The sequence below is a fragment of the Gorilla gorilla genome, chromosome 19 (assembly GCF_029281585.2).
Source record: "Gorilla gorilla gorilla isolate KB3781 chromosome 19, NHGRI_mGorGor1-v2.1_pri, whole genome shotgun sequence".
Classification (NCBI taxonomy): Eukaryota; Metazoa; Chordata; class Mammalia; order Primates; family Hominidae; genus Gorilla; species Gorilla gorilla.
In genome coordinates this window covers 52,624,522-52,642,840 of record NC_073243.2, presented here as the reverse complement: position 1 = coordinate 52,642,840, position 18,319 = coordinate 52,624,522, and the positions used below count along the sequence as shown (strand labels likewise).

Sequence of the window (18,319 nt, the reverse complement as noted above, 5' to 3'; positions counted from 1 at the left end):
TGAAAAACATAGTGTTTATTAACAAGAAAATGTCAATTACAACAATTTTCTCCTATCAAATTGGCATAGATGAAAAAATAGCTAATAAACTATAGTGAGAGTACCCCAAGGTAGGCCTAATTTTTATTAAATAATTCTTTTAGAAATAATTTCAAACTTAAAAGAGTAGCAGGTACAGTACAAAGAACCCTTACATCCCTTCACCCAGATTCTTTATGTATTAACGTTTCATCACATTTGTGTAAATACTCTGTGTGTATGTACATTTATACTTATCTATATCATCTGTATCTCTATTGATTGCCCCTTGTATACATAGTTTTTATTTATTAAACTAAGATGATAAAAGCAGTGTCTTGAAATTCAGATCTGAGTTTGAGTCCCAGTCACTCATTTTCTGTGGGACCTTGAGCAAGATAGATTTTCTTATGATTTCTGTTTCTTCAGTTGTAAAATGGAGATAACTCCTGTGTTCTTTTTTCTTGTTGTTCAAATTAGATCCTCCATACAGAACTCAGCACTGGCTAAGATTTCAGTAAATGTTAGCTGCTGTCATTGCTGTCTTCATTATTCTTAGCTCCTTGAAAGCTGGGACTACACCTCGTGCATTGCTGTGAACCCTCAGAGCTTAGCACTGCAACTTTCTGGGTCCCCAGGAAATGTTTATGGATCAATTTGCTTTTTTGCTCAACATATTATAAGATCAGGCCCATGGGGGTGTTGCCAGGGGCTCATTTGGAGGGCTGTCCCTTGGACTTCAGTAGGAGAGGCTGTAGAGAATGAAAGCAGCACTCAGAAGTGGAAACTTTGTTAATAACTCTGCTCCAGCGAAAATAGGAGATTCATTGGTTGACCAAATAAAAAGAGTGTTATTCAAGAAATTCCCTTCTCTCCCTTGCTCTTTGAAGCTCCTCATGAATGTTTTGCCTGTGTATATTGTCTGCCATACAGTATTTTGGAACGACAACAATAAAAGCTGGTAAGACCAAGAAGAGGAGAAAATTTCGTCATGCTCAGTCCTTAGAGTCCCTTAAAGGAAGTATTTACGTCTAAAGAAATGCTTGTGCCTCTGCCTGTCTCCTTCAGCCGGCTGCTCTCCTCTACATTCGGTGGCCTTGGGAACACCAAAGATGTGGCCTTGGCAACACTTGCACATCGAGGTCAAGAGGCCAGGAAGGTGACGGTGGATGGTGGCAGGGGTGAAGTGATGTATATAGGAGGGGAGGGCTTTTGTTTAGTGAATATGGTATGAGGTAAGCAGGAGCCTAGATAGGTTTCATATCACTTTTTGTTGGCTGGCTGTATATATCCAATGAATTAGCCTTTTTGTTTACAGTAACAGGCGACCAACTTCAAGCAGACAAAGCCACAGGGAGAGTTACTGGTACAGTTTGCAGATTCCAAGGAAAGGCTACACCCAGGGCAGCTCCTGGGACCTCTGAGGGTTGGAGCCTACCTGGAGTCTCGCTTTCATCCCTGTTTCTCTCTAAGGCTTGACCCCATGCTCCCAGTTTCTTATGGAAAAGGGCATGACTGCTGGCAACGTGCATCATGACCTTACATAACATGACTGCTGGCAACGTGCATCACGTCCTTACAGCTAGCATCAAAGAAGACAGAAATTATTCTCTTCCCCAAAACTGTCTGAAAAATCATGGGGAAAGGACCCTGGCCTGGCTGGGATTATGCATCTGCCCCTGATATGAAGCCCTGAGGCTTGAGTTGGGGAGGCTGTGATTAACTCAGCCCACCTGTGTTCAAAAGGATAGGGTTTGTATCCAGGTGAAGGTGAGATGTCGGGAAGCCAGCTCAGTTTGCAGAGTGTTACCTACTTCTGCAGAGAAAGCTGGGGACTTGCTATCATTTCCCTTGTATCACTTCTGTTACTCCTGCAGTATTTTGGCCCTGCCTTCCTCAGAGAGGTGAATTCTTTGTAATTTTGTCCCGGCCTTTAAAACCAGATACCCATCCGTTCCCCTGGACGAGGTCCAATCTCAATGAGCCTTGGCCTTTCTAACCTCACGGCAAATGTCTGCCCATTTGCCTGCCTTTCTGACCTAATTTTAACACCCCCATTCTATTCCAGAGCATCCTGCCTTCTAAATCCTTTGAAGTTTACTCAAAATTCTCATCCTGAACTGGACTTTTGGACTCAACAACAAAAGGTAGCTTCTTCTGGAACTTTGGCCTTCAGGGTTCTTTAGGGTCTGGTTTGGGATGCCCTCATGATGCTGTTGGTCTGCACCCTTCTGACTTAGCTCTAGCCCACGGTTACCACACTGGCACTGGTACTGTATTGAGAGTGAGGACCAGGGAGATCTGAACTTGAGTGACAGGGTGTAAGGTCTCAGTCATTGAGTGGTATTCCTTGCTCTGCTGTGGAAGGACTGGGCAGAGAGGATCCATGCATGGGTGCACTGAATTCCACATTTTTTCCTGAGGAGGCTCTCTGTGAAGGCCATAAGAGGCATCGTCTATAACTCCCCCACTCAGGTGTACAGATGCTACCATGCTAAAGTTCAAAGGCCAAAGTGGAATCTCTTCATTCACATCCCAAACCCTTAATTGAAAGAGATATTGCTCTTAATTTTTCTTAAATGTGCCCAGCATTGCCAGTTCTGGCATAAGGGGAACACATAACTACGAAGTTGGAGGGTCCTGCCATTAGTTTCCTGTGATTTAGGACCCTCTAGGGGATATGTATTTTTCTAACTTAATTATTTTAATATCCTTTGTATTCTTATTCACTGAAGAAATAGATTCCAACCAAAGATGGAAGGGTACTAGTAGAACCAAGAATACCCAGCAATAATAGTTGCTATGTGCCGAGTGCATACCATGTACTAAGTGCGTTTATGTGTTTTTTCCCCATTTATTATTTATTTTTAGATTCAGGGGGTGGATGTGTAGGTTTGTTACATGGGGATATTTTGTAAGGCTGAGGTTTGGGCTTCTAATGATCCTGTTGCACAAGCGGTGAACATAGTACCCAATAGGTAATTGTTCAACCCTTCCTCCCCTGCTTTGGAATCCCCAGTGTTTGTTGTTCTCAACTTTGTGTCTATGTCTACCTAATGTTAAGTTCCCACTTATAAGACATAATATGTATTATTTGGTTTTCTGTGTCTGCATCAATTCACTTAGGATAATGGCCTCCAGTTGCATGCATGTTACTGCAAAGGACACAGTTTTGTTCTTTTTTATGGCTGCATAGTATTCTGTGGTGTGTATGTAGCATACTCTCTCTATCCAATCTACCACTGATAGGCACCTCGGTTGATTCCACGTCTTTTCTATTGTGAATCATGTGTGATGAACATGTGAGTGCATGTGTCTTTTTGGTAGAACTATTTGTTTTCCTATGGATATATACCCAGGAATATATGGGATTGCTGGGTCAACTGGTAGTTCTATTTTTAGTTCTTTGAGAAATCTCCAAACCACTTTTCACAGGGACTGAACTAATTTGCATTCCCACCAATAGTGTCAACTATTGTTTGTTGTGTGTTTCTTTTTCTCTGCAACCTCACCAACATCTGTTATTTTCTGACTTTTTAATAAAGCCATTCTAATTGGTGTGAGATGGTATCTCATTGTGGTTTTGATTTGCATCTCTCTGATGATTAATGATGTTGAAACTTTTTCTCCTGTGTTTGTTGGATGCTTATATGTCTTCTTTTGAGAACTGTCTGTTCATGTTGTTTGCCATTTAGGGAATTTTTAGATGGGTCCCCAATTTTATATATATATTTTTTTCCTGTATTTTTTTCCAGTTAACAGATATTTAATAAATTATTTCTGTTTGCCAATAGTCTGTGTTAGGTATTCTCGGAGATGAAAAAGGAAAACACAGTGTCTACCTTTGAGAGCCTTGGAGTCTCATTGGGGAGATAGTTAACAAACAAAAATATCTGACACTATAATGGCAAGTGCTGTAAAGAAAAGAAGCATATAAGGATCTCAGTGCATAGCAGGTATTGGGAAGGGAGTCATTATAAACTGAGGTGATAGGGTGTATTAGTGTCTTGTGGCTGCTGTAACAAATTGTTGCAAACTTAGTGGCTTAACACAACACAAGTTTATTCTCTTATAGTTCTGGAGGCCAGAAGTCTACAATTAAGGTTTTGGCAGAGCTGCATTCCTTCTAGTGACTCTCGGAAGAATCAATTTATTTATCTTTTCCAGCTTCTGTAGGTTTTCTGCATTCCTTTTTTTTTTTCTTTTTGCTCATGGCCCCCTTCCGGCTAGCAATTGCAACACTCTGCCCTCTACTTCTAGCAGCCATGCATCCCCATTTCTAACTCTCCTGCCTCCCTCTTTCACTTATAAGGACCCTTGTGATTACATTTGGCCTACCCAGATAATCCAGCAAAATCTCCCAGTTAAGGTTCCTTAATTTAATAACATCTGTAAATTCTCTTTTGCCCTGTAAGGTAACATATTCAGAGGTTCTGAGGATTAAGACTTGAGCGTCTTTGGTGATGGGGCATTATTTTGCCTACTACAGAAGGCTAGTTTGTCTTGAAGTTCTCTTCTAACTTGAAAATTCCACGGGTTGATTGGAGCGATGTCAGCATGATTTGTCTCATTTAATCACTAGCCCTGACTGTGTACTCTCATTGTGTCTCACTGTGCTCAATGAAGAGACAACTTTGTGGAGTTCCAATTCCTTCTGTGTATCTTGACCTTTGTGCTGCTACAGAAGGAGTCATGTGGAGGAATTACAATATTTAATACCAAGGATTTCGAAACCCAAGCTGTTTTTGTGATAAACAACAGTCACTAAAGGACATCTTTTGTCTCCTGCTCAGTCACAACTCAAACCCTGAGCTGACAAGCTTACTCTTTCCTCTTAGATCGTGGCCAGTCTGTATCACACGGGGCTTGGAAAGTAGTCATAAGAGAATACACTTTCATTACTGTGGCCTGAAAAGTGCAGGTAGGGTATGAAAAATCAAAGGGATGGAACATAGAGATGGGCAAAGTATGTCTGCTGGAAATGGAGTGGGAACTGAGTGAGGATTATGGGATTCTTCACCATTTGTGCAAATAAGCAGTGGCAGTGGAGGTCCAGATAGTACTAAACAACAGATATTTAGAAAGTCACTGACTTGCAGCTTTGAAATAAAGTCTTTGTTTTTATAATGCTTTAACTTTCACAATGACCTATTGCTTTGGCTACTAAAAGTTAGATAGTTTTCCCTGAGCCAAACCAAAGAATGTGGGGGTAATGAGAGGCTGAGGGATGCTGGCTCAGGACTGAATAATTGACTGGAAGTATTATTCTCCCTTTTGGGTTTTTAAGCTTTCCACCATTGGCTCATTTTTATTTGTAAAGAGAGTTTCTGTGGGCACTATAAGTTGCCTACACAGCAGAATTCCCTGCCGTCCTTCTGAACACATCCCTAATTGTGTGCAGGTATCCACCCTGCTCTCTTGCAAGACAAGTGCCTCCAGGGATGCTGCTTCTACCATCAGCACTGGCAAAGAGAACCCGATTGGTTTAAGTGTAACCTCATCATGCTGGCTGGTGATTGGTTCAAGAATGGGCGTGTGGTCCTTTGTGTTTCATTGCTGGCCATTGAGACATAAAGAGAGTTTGTGGGTAGCCATGGAGACTGTTCTTATTTGCTTTTAAGAGATGTTGAATGTCACTGTCTTTCCCTCTATGGATGGAAATAGAGAAGCATGTAGCTCCAAATTCCTCTAGTGACAATTATATAACCATGAGAAAACAAACCAAAACAACATACCCTCCTAGCATTACAAGGAGCGACAAAAAGAAGCTAATGCTTGATCACGTGCTGGACTGCATGGATCAACAAACTCTGGAACCTGCTTTGTCTCTGAACTTTCTGTTATGTAAGTCATTCCTCAACTGTTTATGCTATTCCGAGTTATGTTTTCTTACTCGCAGCTGAAAGCATCCTAATACCTATGCTTCAAGTAGTCATTGTGGCTCTAATGTCCCCTGACTAGCTCCAAGGCTTGGCCTCCTAACTTGGGGAACCGCAGCTTTTTTCATAATCTCCAGCTGGTATTTTTGGGAGTTCTAGATGTTCTTGAATCAACTTGGGCAGCGTTTCAGTGCTGTTCTCTTTATCTCTTAACTGTCCAATTCCTGCAGGGCCTCCATTGAGGCTTAGCAGCTTCAAAAAAAAAATTAGAAGGAGAGTGCTCCCTCCTTCTGTTACGTTCTCAGTCTGTAGGTAGCAGGAGTGATCCTAAAACAGGGATGCTTGAGTTCCAAAGTATTAAAGAGATAAAAAGGCCAGTACTTTTATTTTTGTAAAATTTAGATACACAATTCCCTGTTGACCTTCAGGCTCTGTAGCTAAATTTGGCTAGACCAGTGTCCAAGATAAATATAATACAAAATACAGGTGTAACTTTAAGTCTTCTAGCAGCTGCCTTAAAAAAGCAAAAAGAATCAGGTAAAACTAATTTCAATAATATATTTTATTTACTTCAACATGTAAAAAATTATTTCAATATGCAATTGATATAAAAGCTTTTTAAGAGATATTTTATGCTAGTTTTTCCAAAGCAAGTCTTCAAAATCCCATGCACATTTAATCTCAATTTAGACTAGCTACATTTCAAGTACTCAGTAGCCACATGTGTCTAGTGGCTGCTGCCATTTTGAACAGCACAGGGCTAGACTCTGCCAAAGTTCTGCCCACAGAGGTAATTTGCTCCAAGTGGCTTTTTCCTCCTTTCTTGAACTCTGATTTATTTTCCCTCTAATCCCAGAGCTGCTTTCTTCTTTTGGTTTTTCAGATGTGTGTCCATATGTTTGAACTCCAACTGTGAATATGGCTGGAGTTAATGACTTCCCCCAGAAAACTTCTCAGCTCTTATTTAAATAAATAAATTTAATTGTTTGCAAATGGAGCTAAGTGGGTGGGAGGAGCTGTTTATGAATGCAAACATATATTTGCTTGAGGGGAAAGGTGTTATCCAAATCAAATTTCTTTTACCAGAGCAAACAATTTCTTCCTTCGTGTTAAACCCAATGGATACTTTCTAATTCTTTTTTTTTTTTTTATCTGACCTTCCCATTGACTTTGCTGAACACCATTTTGTTCCTGAAAGTCTCTCTTCTCCTGGCTTCCATGACACTTGCCTCTCCTAGCTCTTCTGCTTCTCTGACTGCTCCAACTTGGGGCTCCCCTTTTACTGCCCTTCCCTTAAAGGTGATGCTCCAATGGTTACATCTTTGATCTTCCTGTCTTTTGTACTCCATATATTCACCATCAATACTTTTATCCATCCATGGCTTAACTGTAATTTACATACAAATATTTCCCAAATATGTATGTTCAGCCCATATTCATCTCCTGACCAAACCCATATAATACATTGCTCATGAATCAACCCCTTTTAGATATCTGAAGGGTCACCATTTGTAAAACTGAAGTCATTACTTTTCCTCCTCTAAACTGGACTCTCTACTTTTGTTTTCTGTTTTACTAAATGGTACCACTAACCATTCAGTTGACCAGCCTGAAATGGGTTGTTGTTCTAAATTAAATGCCTCTCTGTCTCTCACCTCCCCTATGTAATAATCAGCAAGTCCTTCTGATTAAACTTAACTACAATCTCTTGATTGAGTCACATATTCCCCTCATTCCCACTGCTACCATTTTGTCTTTTCTCAATTAACCTCTGACTAGTTCCTTGCCATCACTCTTGATCCTTCTTTCCAGCCTCCTTATTGCACTGAAAGGAGCTTTTCTCAAACAGAAATTACTGGTCAATCCCTTGTTTCTTTGCTTAAAATTAAACTTAAAAAAAAATTTTTATTGTAAGTTCTGGATACATGCACAGAACGTGCAGTTTTCTTACATAGATAAACATGTGCCATGGTGGCTTGCTGCACCCATCAACCCATCAACCCTAGGTATTAAGCCCTGCATGCATTAGCTGTTTATGCTGATGCTGTCCCTCCCTGCCTCCACAGGCCCCAGTGTGTGTTGTTCTCTTCCCTGTAATCTGGCTTCTACCTTCCTCTCCCATATTTCTGCCTGCTTGTGCTCTACCTTCAACTTACAATGAACTTGAGGTTCCTTTTTGTCTCCTGGGCCTTTGCTTGTGCTGTTCCTCTGCCTTGGACAGTCTTCCTGCCACCTTCTTTCCCTGGCTAATTTGATCCTAGCAGTTCTAAAATTTTTGGTCTCAGAGCTCCTTTAAACTATGAAAATTATTGAGGACCCCAAAGAGTTCTTATGAGTAGGGGCATTATCTATAAATTGTTACTGTATTTGGAATTAAACTAAGAAATCTTGAAAATAATTCTTCATTGATTGACTTTAAAATACAATACATAAATAATGACAATACCTAAATAACATTTTATGGAAATGACTATTGACAAGACAAAACATATTAGTGAGAAGAGTGACATCATTTTACATTTTTGCAAATATATGTAGTGTTTGGCTCAATAAAAGACACTGGTCTCATATCTGCTTCTGAACTCAATCTCTGTAATATGTTGTTTTAGTCAAAGTATGTGAAAAAGATCTAGCTTCAAGTAGTATATAGTTGGAATATTAGTTTATTAGTGCTACTGTAACAAAGTGCACAAACTGAGTGACTTAAACATAAATTAATTTCCTCACAATTCTGAAAACTGGAAGTCTGAGATCAGTATGGCTGTGCCCCCTCTGAAGGTAGTGGGGAAGAATCCATCCTCTCTCCTAGCTCCTGGTAGTTTCTTAGCTTATGGCAGCATAACTCCTGTCTTTGCATGGAGTTCTCTCTATCTGTGTGTCTATTTCTGTGTCAAAAATGTCTCCTTTTTATAGGGGTACTTGCCATGTTTGAATAGGGCCTATTCTAATGATCTCATTTTAACTTGATCACCTCTGCAAAGACCCTTTCTACAAATAGGGCCATATTCTGAGGGGGTAAGGACTCTACTATATCTTTTTGGGAAAGTGGAAAAGGCAGTACTTCCCAGGATCCTTCTAACAGAGTCTCAGATATCCTTGGGTCACACTTTGAAAAACACTGCTTGAACCCATCCTTCAAGTCTCGGTTGAGAAGTTGCTACTCTGCAAAGCCCTTCCTGACCCAAGCCCATGCTGAGTGCTTCTCCTATGTACTCTGCAACATCCTGGGGTTCCCTTTTCAGAGCACTTATCATACTACTGTGGAATTCCTTCTAGAGGAATCTATTTCCACTGCTGGACCTGACCATAAAAATTGAGATCAATTGACCATGGTCAGGAATCACTATTTTGTAAGTTTATTTTGAGCAATATGGCAAAATATAATTCAAGCTGACTTTTATAGGTTTTAAATATTTTATTTAAAAAAATCCTCTAAACTATTTTTGAGAGAATTTTTTAAAATAACCTTTTTAGCACATAAACTCTCTAAGGTACATCCTTTAGATCAGCAGTAGTATGGTGGTAATTTAAAAGAGTAAATTATTAATATGTTCATTAAAATGCATAAAGCCATCCTGTGGTGGATATATTTGCCAGTGTTTATAAAAAGAACTTTTTATAGCCTCATTGGAAGTTCTTAAAATATAAACTGCTTAGGGAAATGCATGAAACTATAGCTCTGAAAGGACTCTAATTTCCTATAAAATGTTTGGAACATTACATTGCTAAAGTAGTATTTATGCATTTTGACTGTGGGTTAATAATGCACACCAATGCAATGAAATACAATTTGTCTATACTAGACCAGAAATGGTGGTAGAGATTCTGACTGTACACAGTTAATTCTAAATATCCTAACCATTTTCTCTTTCTTCTCTTTTATGTGTGATTGTCAAAAGTAATTAAATTTCTGGTTCATATAATTCAGTCGCCAACCACTTCCCCAACTGTGTTCATGGGCCTGCCTTCCTTAGAGATAAAACCCAAATGCTTTCCAAGCCAAGAATGTCAATGTTAGTGAAGATCTATGAAAACAAACTTTGATTGAAAACATATTTATTTTGAACTGAACTTCAAGTGATTTTAGTTTTGTTGACTAGATTTGGCAAGACGGTCACTGTTGAGGTTATACCTCCTTTTGCTGCTTCCTTTTGAAGTCAGGATCTGTCCTTGTGGCTGATGTGGAGAGCAGAGCATTCTGTGTTATATCAATTCTAACTTTCAAGAGAGGAGTTTTAACACATGTGTTTATGACAGAATGTGGTAATGTTCTCCATCTTGGCCACTGGATTGACTTGGATTCCTTCTTGGCTGCCATGACTACAAACAAAATGGGAGAAAGTTCTGGAAAAGATTTCATTGAATTCCTGCAGCCCAAGGCACTGCTTATTCTATTCTCTCTTCTCTTTTCTAATCCAATTCCCTGTAATACTCTCCCATGTATAAATAATTTTAATAAAATTATTTACCTGTCTGTACCTCTGACCCCTTGGAGAATGCCTGGATTTATGTTAATTTGATGTTGGTGATTGTTATTTTAGGTGCTGGATTTGAAATGGTTTTTGGAATTCTTTTATTTTTTAATTGGCAGAATTAAAAAAAAACAATTAGCAGATATTGTTTTCACAAAAATAGGAATTCTACTTGATATGATTTGGCTCTGTGTCCCCACCTAAATCTCACCTTGAATTGTAATCCCCATAATCCCCATGAGTCAAGGATGGGACCAGATGGAGGTAATTGAATCATGGAGGTGGTTTCCTCCATGGTGTTCTCATGATAATGAGTGAGTCTCGTGATCTGATGGTTTTATAAGTGTCTGGCATTTCCCCTGCTTGCACTCATTTTCTCTTTCCTGCTGCCCTGTGAAGAAGGCGCCTTGCTTCCTCTTTGCCTTCTGCCATGATTATAAGTTTCCTGAGGACTCACCAACCATGCTGAACTGTAAGTCAATTAAACCTCTTTCCTTTGTAAATTACCCAGTGCTGTGTATATACTACTTTAAGAAAATTTGTCGAATTAGTGTGTTTTCTCAACCAATAGTTACTGAAGTTTACTGTATTATGTATGAATTCTTAAAGCGGATTGAAAAAAGACATCAAGAAAACCTAGGCGATACCATTCAGGACATAGGCATGGGCAAGGACTTCATGTCTAAAACACCAAAAGCAATGGCAACAAAAGCCAAAATTGACAAGTAGGATCTAATTAAACTCAAGAGCTTCTGCACAGCAAAAGAAACTACCGTCAGAGTGAACAGGCAATCTACAGAATGGGAGAAAATTTTTGCAGTCTACTCGTCTGACAAAGGGCTAACATCCAGAATCTACAAAGAACTCAAACAAATGTACAAGAAAAAAACAAACAACCCCATCAACAAGTGGGCAAAGGCTATGAACAGACCCTTCTCAAAAGAAGACATTTATGCAGCCAACAGACACATGAAAAAATGCTCATCATCACTGGCCATCAGAGAAATGTAAATCAAAACCACAATGAGATTCCATCTCACACCAGTTAGAATGGTGATCATTAAAAAGTCAGGAAACAATAGGTGCTGGAGAGGATGTGGAGAAATAGGAACACTTTTACACTGTTAGTGGGACTGTAAACTAGTTCAACCATTGTGGAAGACAGTGTGGCAATTCCTCAGGGATCTAGAACTAGAAATACCATTTGACCCAGCCATCCCATTACTGGGTATATACCCAAAGGATTATAAATCATGCTGCTATAAAGACACATGCACACGTATGTTTATTGCGGCACTATTCACAATAACAAAGACTTGGAACCAACCCAAATGTCCATCAATGATAGACTGGATTAAGAAAATGTGGCACATATACACCATGGAATACTATGCAGCCATAAAAAAGGATGAGTTCATATCCTTTGTAGGGACATGGATGAAGCTGGAAACCATCATTCTCAGCAAAGTATCGCAAGGACAAAAAACCAAACACTGCATGTTCTAACTCTCAGGTGGGGATTGAACAATGAGAACACTTGGACACAGGAAGGGGAACATCACACAGCAGGGCCTGTCATGGGATGGGGGGAAGGGGGAGGGATAGCATTAGGAGATATACCTAATGTAAATGACAAGTTAATGGGTGCAGCACACCAACATGGCACATGTATACATATGTAACCTGCACGTTGTGCACATGTACCCTAAAACTTAAAGTATAATAAAAAAAATATATAAAAGACATCTATACTAAAAATTATTGAGACTAATTGACCTATGACTTTGAAAGATTTAATCAATAAGAGTATTAATTTAAAGATAAAAAAGTAGCAACTAATACAAATAGGTAGTTAAAAGGTTTACTCAGGGCTTCTGTGGGATTTTATTGAGTAAGTCACAATGATGATAATACAATAATGACCCTTTATATAGAGTTTCCTTAGTGCTAGGCACACGTAACTCTCACAACCCCTGAGACACATGCTAAAGGATTCTCTCCATGGTATGTCTGAGGCAAAGCACAGGGTGGATAAGTAACTTGCGCAAGGTTACATAGCAAGTATGTGGTGGGGCCAGGCTTCAAACCCCAACAGCTGGGTCCAGAGTCAGTGCTCCCTAGAAGAGCAAACTACCAGGTATTCTCCAGAGGTACATTTGTCAGAGTCAAGCTTTGTATGCAATGCCTTGTTATATCAGTTTTGGGGGTGGTTCCTCTGGAAGACGAAGGCTTCCATTTTGACTTTTGATTGTCTGGGTAACCCTACCAGGCCTATCTGATATGTCCCCATTCTTCCTTTTCACTATCCTGTTGTCAAAATTTGTCAGTTTCATTTCTCAGTCTTCAAAATTCTGACATTTGTGTGTTGATTTTGATTAGCAAAGCCAGGCCTGATAACACATAACGTAATTGCTCTTAGATAGGTTATATCTGACAATGTATAATGTGCATGTATCCACAGGGCCTTTAGCAAATAGTAATAGTAATAAAAGTAAATGATGAAGATTCCAGGATATGTTAGTAGCTAATATGTGTTAGGCACTTACTATATGAAATGAACTTCTTATACAGAATTTCTAATTCTTTGATCATATTAAGCTTGGTGTTATATGCTCATTTTGTAAGCGAAGAAGCAGGCCCAGCCACCAACTTCCTTGCCCACAGTCACTAAGGTACAGCTTGGGCTTTGTGACTCCTGGATCCCTCTGGCCTTTGCTCTGGCTATCTTCCAGCTGCTACCATTGGGCTCCTGAGACATGGACCTTAATGTGCCTGGTCTGGGATTTGATCTGAGGTGGCCAGTAACCTCATAGAAGAGCACAGCTTGTCTTCTTTCCTCTCTCTCATTTTGTCTTAACGTCCCAGAAATGTTGCCTTACTTAATCATTTTAGGTCTTTTAATTGTTTGGTTATACTTCTTTGGAATAGTTGCTATTATTGCTTTGAAACTTCTATCACCATTTTAGATTTTCTTCTATGCTAGTTTTATGTAAACAATGAGTATAAGTGGACAGATGTTATCTTTTTGTTTTGCATGAATGATTTGAAGCTTTCATATCTGAATTCAAAATTTGTTCAGATGTCAAATCATTTCTAAGTAATGGAGTAACTACGGGGGTCCCTCCACCTGGGTGATGAGCAGCTGTTTTTAAAAGGGTAAATGTCATCTAAACTGCCCTTTCCCTCTCTCTGCCCTTCATGAATCCCTAATCCTGACTCTGACACTTCTCTTCCATGGCACATCTAACAAAATGCAGATTATTTTCTAAATGTTGCACCTGAGTGGAAACTGCTTGTACACATTGGTTAGATTTAACCAATGTCTGAGTCAGCACACTTTGATTGTGTGTGTGCTGAGCAGAATGTTGGGGTATGTTGGATAAGGAAAGAGCTTATTCCATTAGTATTTTAGTAAGATCACATAGCTTATTTTATCTTATTTTATTTTATTTTATTTTTTATTTGATTTTATTTTACACCTGTGCTACAATTATTAGTGCAGTAGGCTGGCCTACCCCTCAGGAATATTGAGGACATCTGACTGTTAATTTCTATATGAAGAGAAAAAGAGGTGGTTCTGCATAAGATTATCCTAAAGTTCAGTAATCAAGTGCCCTGGGGATGCTCCTCTGTCCTCTTAGTCACTGCTCGCTCCCTCAAGCACCTGTTGTTTTTGTGTTCCCACTGAACTCTAAGTTCTAAAAAATCTGGGATCCCCCCAGCTTAGAGTATCTTTTCCAAGACTTTACTTCCCTTCTCACTCCTTGGCTTCTTAAAATTTGTCTCTTTCTGGCATTATTCCCTCCCCATATATTAGTCCCCTGGACTGTAGCCTAGAAGCCTAATTATAAGGATCTAGTGGGTGTAGAATCATGGGATACTAGAGTTGGAAGAAACATCAGAGATTATTCTAGCCCAGCCACTGAACAGAGGAGAATTAGTCTTGGAGATGTAAGGTGAATTGCCATGCTGGATCTTCACGCCAGGACGCCTCTGTTGAACCAGTTTATGTTAATCTTTCCATATTGAAAATGCCTTTATTTGCGTTTTAACTGGGCCTTCAAGTGCTTAGACCAGTGTTTCCTAAACTTGGCTAATCATGGAAATCACCCCCATCATGGTTCTGATTCTCTAAGCCTGAGCTGGGAATAGGAAACTATACTATTAACAGGCGCAGGTAATTGTAATAATTAGCATATGTTGGAAAACTGCATTAAACGCAATGGCTGACTTAGTAGCATTGTAAATTCCAGCTACTAAGTAAGGCTAATGGACTGTGTAGTTTTAGGCAATCGAGTTTTTCTAGCTCAAATCAGTCCACTCAAGGAGGCCGGTGTTGATTGTAAAGCAGAAGGAACTCTCCCTTATTGAAAACCGGAAGTGCGGAAACAGTCCTTCAAACTCAGAAGACTCAAAATTAGTATTTGTTGATATAGAAAATATTAACATAATCATGAAACTCAGTGAAAAATAAATGTCTTTCTAGGTGGCAGTAGAATCCCTGATAAAGAAGGGGCTGTCTTTGTTCAGGACCATAAACTGGTAAAGGCATTTCAGAAAGAAGGAGACAAGGAAACTAGAGAGATTGCTAAATCACTCTTCATTAGAAAAGAATGGGAACTTGAGTCTGGGGAAGAACAGAGCAAAGAGGAGAGGAGAGAAGAGGAAGAGGAAGAGGAAGAGGAAGAGGAAAAGACTAAACAATATAGTGACGTGACAACAACCATATTGGACATCGTGCTTTATGTTTCATCTTTGGTTGTTTGTGTTGCTGCAGTATTAACACTTTTTTCCTCCTCAGACCTTTAGCAAAGTCAGCTTCATCCACAAAGGCATTGTATTGCTTTTTTGGACAAGAAATAAGATGTACATCTAAATTCATATATGCAGAACCATCACAAAACATGTAGGACTGCAAGTAGATCAAACCAATTCAATGAGAGAAAGAGCTTGGATTGAGGGTATCCATGGATTACAAGGTTGCCAGCATCCTGTCATGCCCTTGTATTTTATGATTTTTGTCCTGAAGCATGTGTTGACTTTGTCAGGATGCCCTAAACGTCTTAGATTCAGCCTTTTCCCAATGAAAGGCAAAACTCCTCTGTCAAACTATTTTTTCAAATTTAACTAGATGTCCTGTATTTTTATTTACTACATCTGGCCACCCTACCAGAGAACCACAAGTGCCCTAGCAAATTTACAGAAATCTTGGCAAGGGCATTGGACTTTCCACAAGTTGTGAATGGGGTTTCAGAAAATCTTATCTAGATTATCTAGGGTGGGATGATTTCAGCTGACGTTGAGGTTACAGTGAAAACTGACCTGTCAAATCCAGTGTCTTCCAGCCTTGACTCACAGTAGAGTCATCTGGAAGCTTATAAAAAAATCACGTCAAGACCCCATTGTCAGGATTCTGGTTCATATATGCTGGTATGGGGTCAAGTCTCAGTATTGTTAAAGTTTACCAGCAGATTCTAAAGTGGAAGCTAGGATTGAGAGTCACTGGTCTGGAAGCCACCCTTTATAAAGTCTTAGGCATATATAGCTGTGAGGGGCAAACATAAAAGACTGGAGGCTTGGGTGAAAGAGGGAGGAAATGAAGTCCAGTAAGGGGCTATTGTCTTTGGAGTGTAAATACCTGCTGGAAGGCTTGGACCTGGCCAGGCCTGAAATATTTGTCAATTAGAAACCTATCTCATTGTTTCTTGCTATGTAATTCTACAAAGAAAAGGAAAAAAAGTCAAGTGTCTTCTGCCCATCCCCCCAACCAACAACCCCAATATTAGTCAGGGTTTAAATAAGAATAGACAAGTGGGAGTTATATATTAAGAGATTTATTGCATGAAACTGACTTAATATGACTGTGGGAGCTGGTAAAGCAAGTTTGAAATCCATAGCGCTGGCCATCAGGAAGGGCAGGTTGGAACTCTTGGATATAAGCTGGTGCTGCTGTCTATAGGCAGACTGTCTCCTTCAGGGAATCCTTAGCTCTGCTGTTACAGCCTTTCAACAGACTGAATCAGGCCATTCAGATTATCCGGGATAATCTCCCTCACTTAAGGTCAACTGCTTCTGGATTTTTATCACATTTACCAAATACCTTCATAGCAACACCTAGATTAGTGTTAGATTGAACAACTTGGGACAATAGCCCATCCAAATGGATACATAAAACTATCACATCCACACTTGTAATCACTTCCTAAAAGTCAGTTAGCTGCTAAACTGCAGCAATTCAAAGCAGAAAGACAAAATACATTGAGGCAACCTGGCTAAGGTGACCTATTGTTTGTTACCATTCTCCAACCCGTGTGACCCAGGAATGACAGGGAAACTCAGGTGTGGCATCCTTTTTTTTTTTTTTTCACCTACAATTTGTGGTATTATTAGAAAGATGCCAGGGGAGAAAGACAAGAAAATGAGGGACAAAGAGCCAAGCTCCTATTCAGAGCCTGTGGATGAGAGAAGAGATGAGTGCAGGGAAGAAGATGGAGACCTATTTCTAATCTCGTCTGGGGAGATGTGTGTGAGGCTTAGTTTCTTTTAATTTAAAATGCACTTATGCTGCCTTTCTTAGTGCACAGGTGAATTAAATTGAGGTTGTGAATGTGATTTCTCTTGGAGTCATTTAGGTTTACTGCTTCACCAGAACAGCTTTCACACTAACCCTGTGGAGTCCTCTTAAAACTGCCACAGCTCCTGGGTGTGGAGGAATGTAAACAGCTCAATCCCAAATCTATTTCTAATATTGGAGAAAGAAATATCTCTCTCACATTCACAGTCTCCCTATTATGTGCAGCCTGTGAAGAATGAAAAATGCCCTGGGGGATGGAGGATGGAGAGAAGCTGGTAAGGGAGCACCAAAGTACAGTTAGATAGAAGGAACAAATTCTAGTACTTGATAGTACAGTAGGGAAATTAGAGTTAACAATAATTTATTGTATATTTAAAAATAGCTAAAAGAGAAGATTTGTAATGTTCCCAACAGAAAGAAAAGATAAAAGCTTGAGGTGATGGATATCCCAGGTACCCTGATTTGATTGCTACACATTGTATACAGGTATCAGAATATCACATGTACCCCTATAATATGCACAACTAATATTTATCAATTTTAAAATAGAATAATGAAAACTAAAAAAAGAAAAGTGCCCTGGGCCAACAGTTCTGAAGCACCAATGCCTGTGATTGGCTCTGTCATCAGTTTCCTCACTGGTAAAATAGTGGAGTTGCTTAAATTGGAAAGTCTTTTCTGGCCTATTGGTTCCATGATTCTACATGGCAGTAGCTCTGCCCCATACGTGCTTAGGGTGGAGGGTGGCAGGGTGGTGAGTTGGCCCTTCAGATTTCCTGGGGTCCGGGGCTTGTGTTTGGCAGAATTATGGTTGGAGAAGCTCCTATTCAGGATAGGAATGAATTTTAAGGCAACGAGTTTCAGCTTTACATTATATTTGAACAATAAAATTATTGTCCAAACTTGGCACACATCTGAGAGTGAAAGAGGATGTTCTTAAGAATTGTACCTGAAACAGAAAACCAAACACTGCATGTTCTCACTCATAAGTGGGAGTTGAACAGTGAGAACACGTGGACACAGGGAGTGGAACCTCACACGTTACCAGGGCCTGTCAGGGGGTGGGAGTAAGGGGAGGGAGAATATGAGGACAAACACCTAATGTGTATGGGGCTTAAAACCTAGATGACGGGTTGATAGGTGCAGCAAAGCACCATGGCACATGTATACCTGTGAAACAAACCTGCACGTTCTGCACATGTATCCCAAAACTTAAAGTAAAAAAAAAAAAAAAAAAAAGAATTGTGCCTGAACGATGCATATAAATTGAAACAGTCTTGGGTGAACTGAAACTCAAGGTGACCTTGAATGAAGGCAACAGGGACTCTTGGAACCATTTTAATTAGGAAAATGATTCCTTTTCTTTCAGATTACTT

General features: G+C 39.7%; 1 long non-coding RNA gene across 1 annotated transcript in view; it reads left to right on the top strand.

Annotated features, from left to right (window-relative positions):
• The first annotated feature begins 1,086 nt into the window (after positions 1 to 1,086).
• Positions 1,087 to 18,319, top strand: part of LOC101131932 (uncharacterized) — a 46,391-nt gene continuing 29,158 nt past the window's right edge. The window contains exons 1-2 of the long non-coding RNA XR_176634.5: positions 1,087 to 1,177; positions 2,087 to 2,165. This is a non-coding gene — a long non-coding RNA (uncharacterized lncRNA). The remainder of the gene's footprint in view (positions 1,178 to 2,086; positions 2,166 to 18,319) is intronic.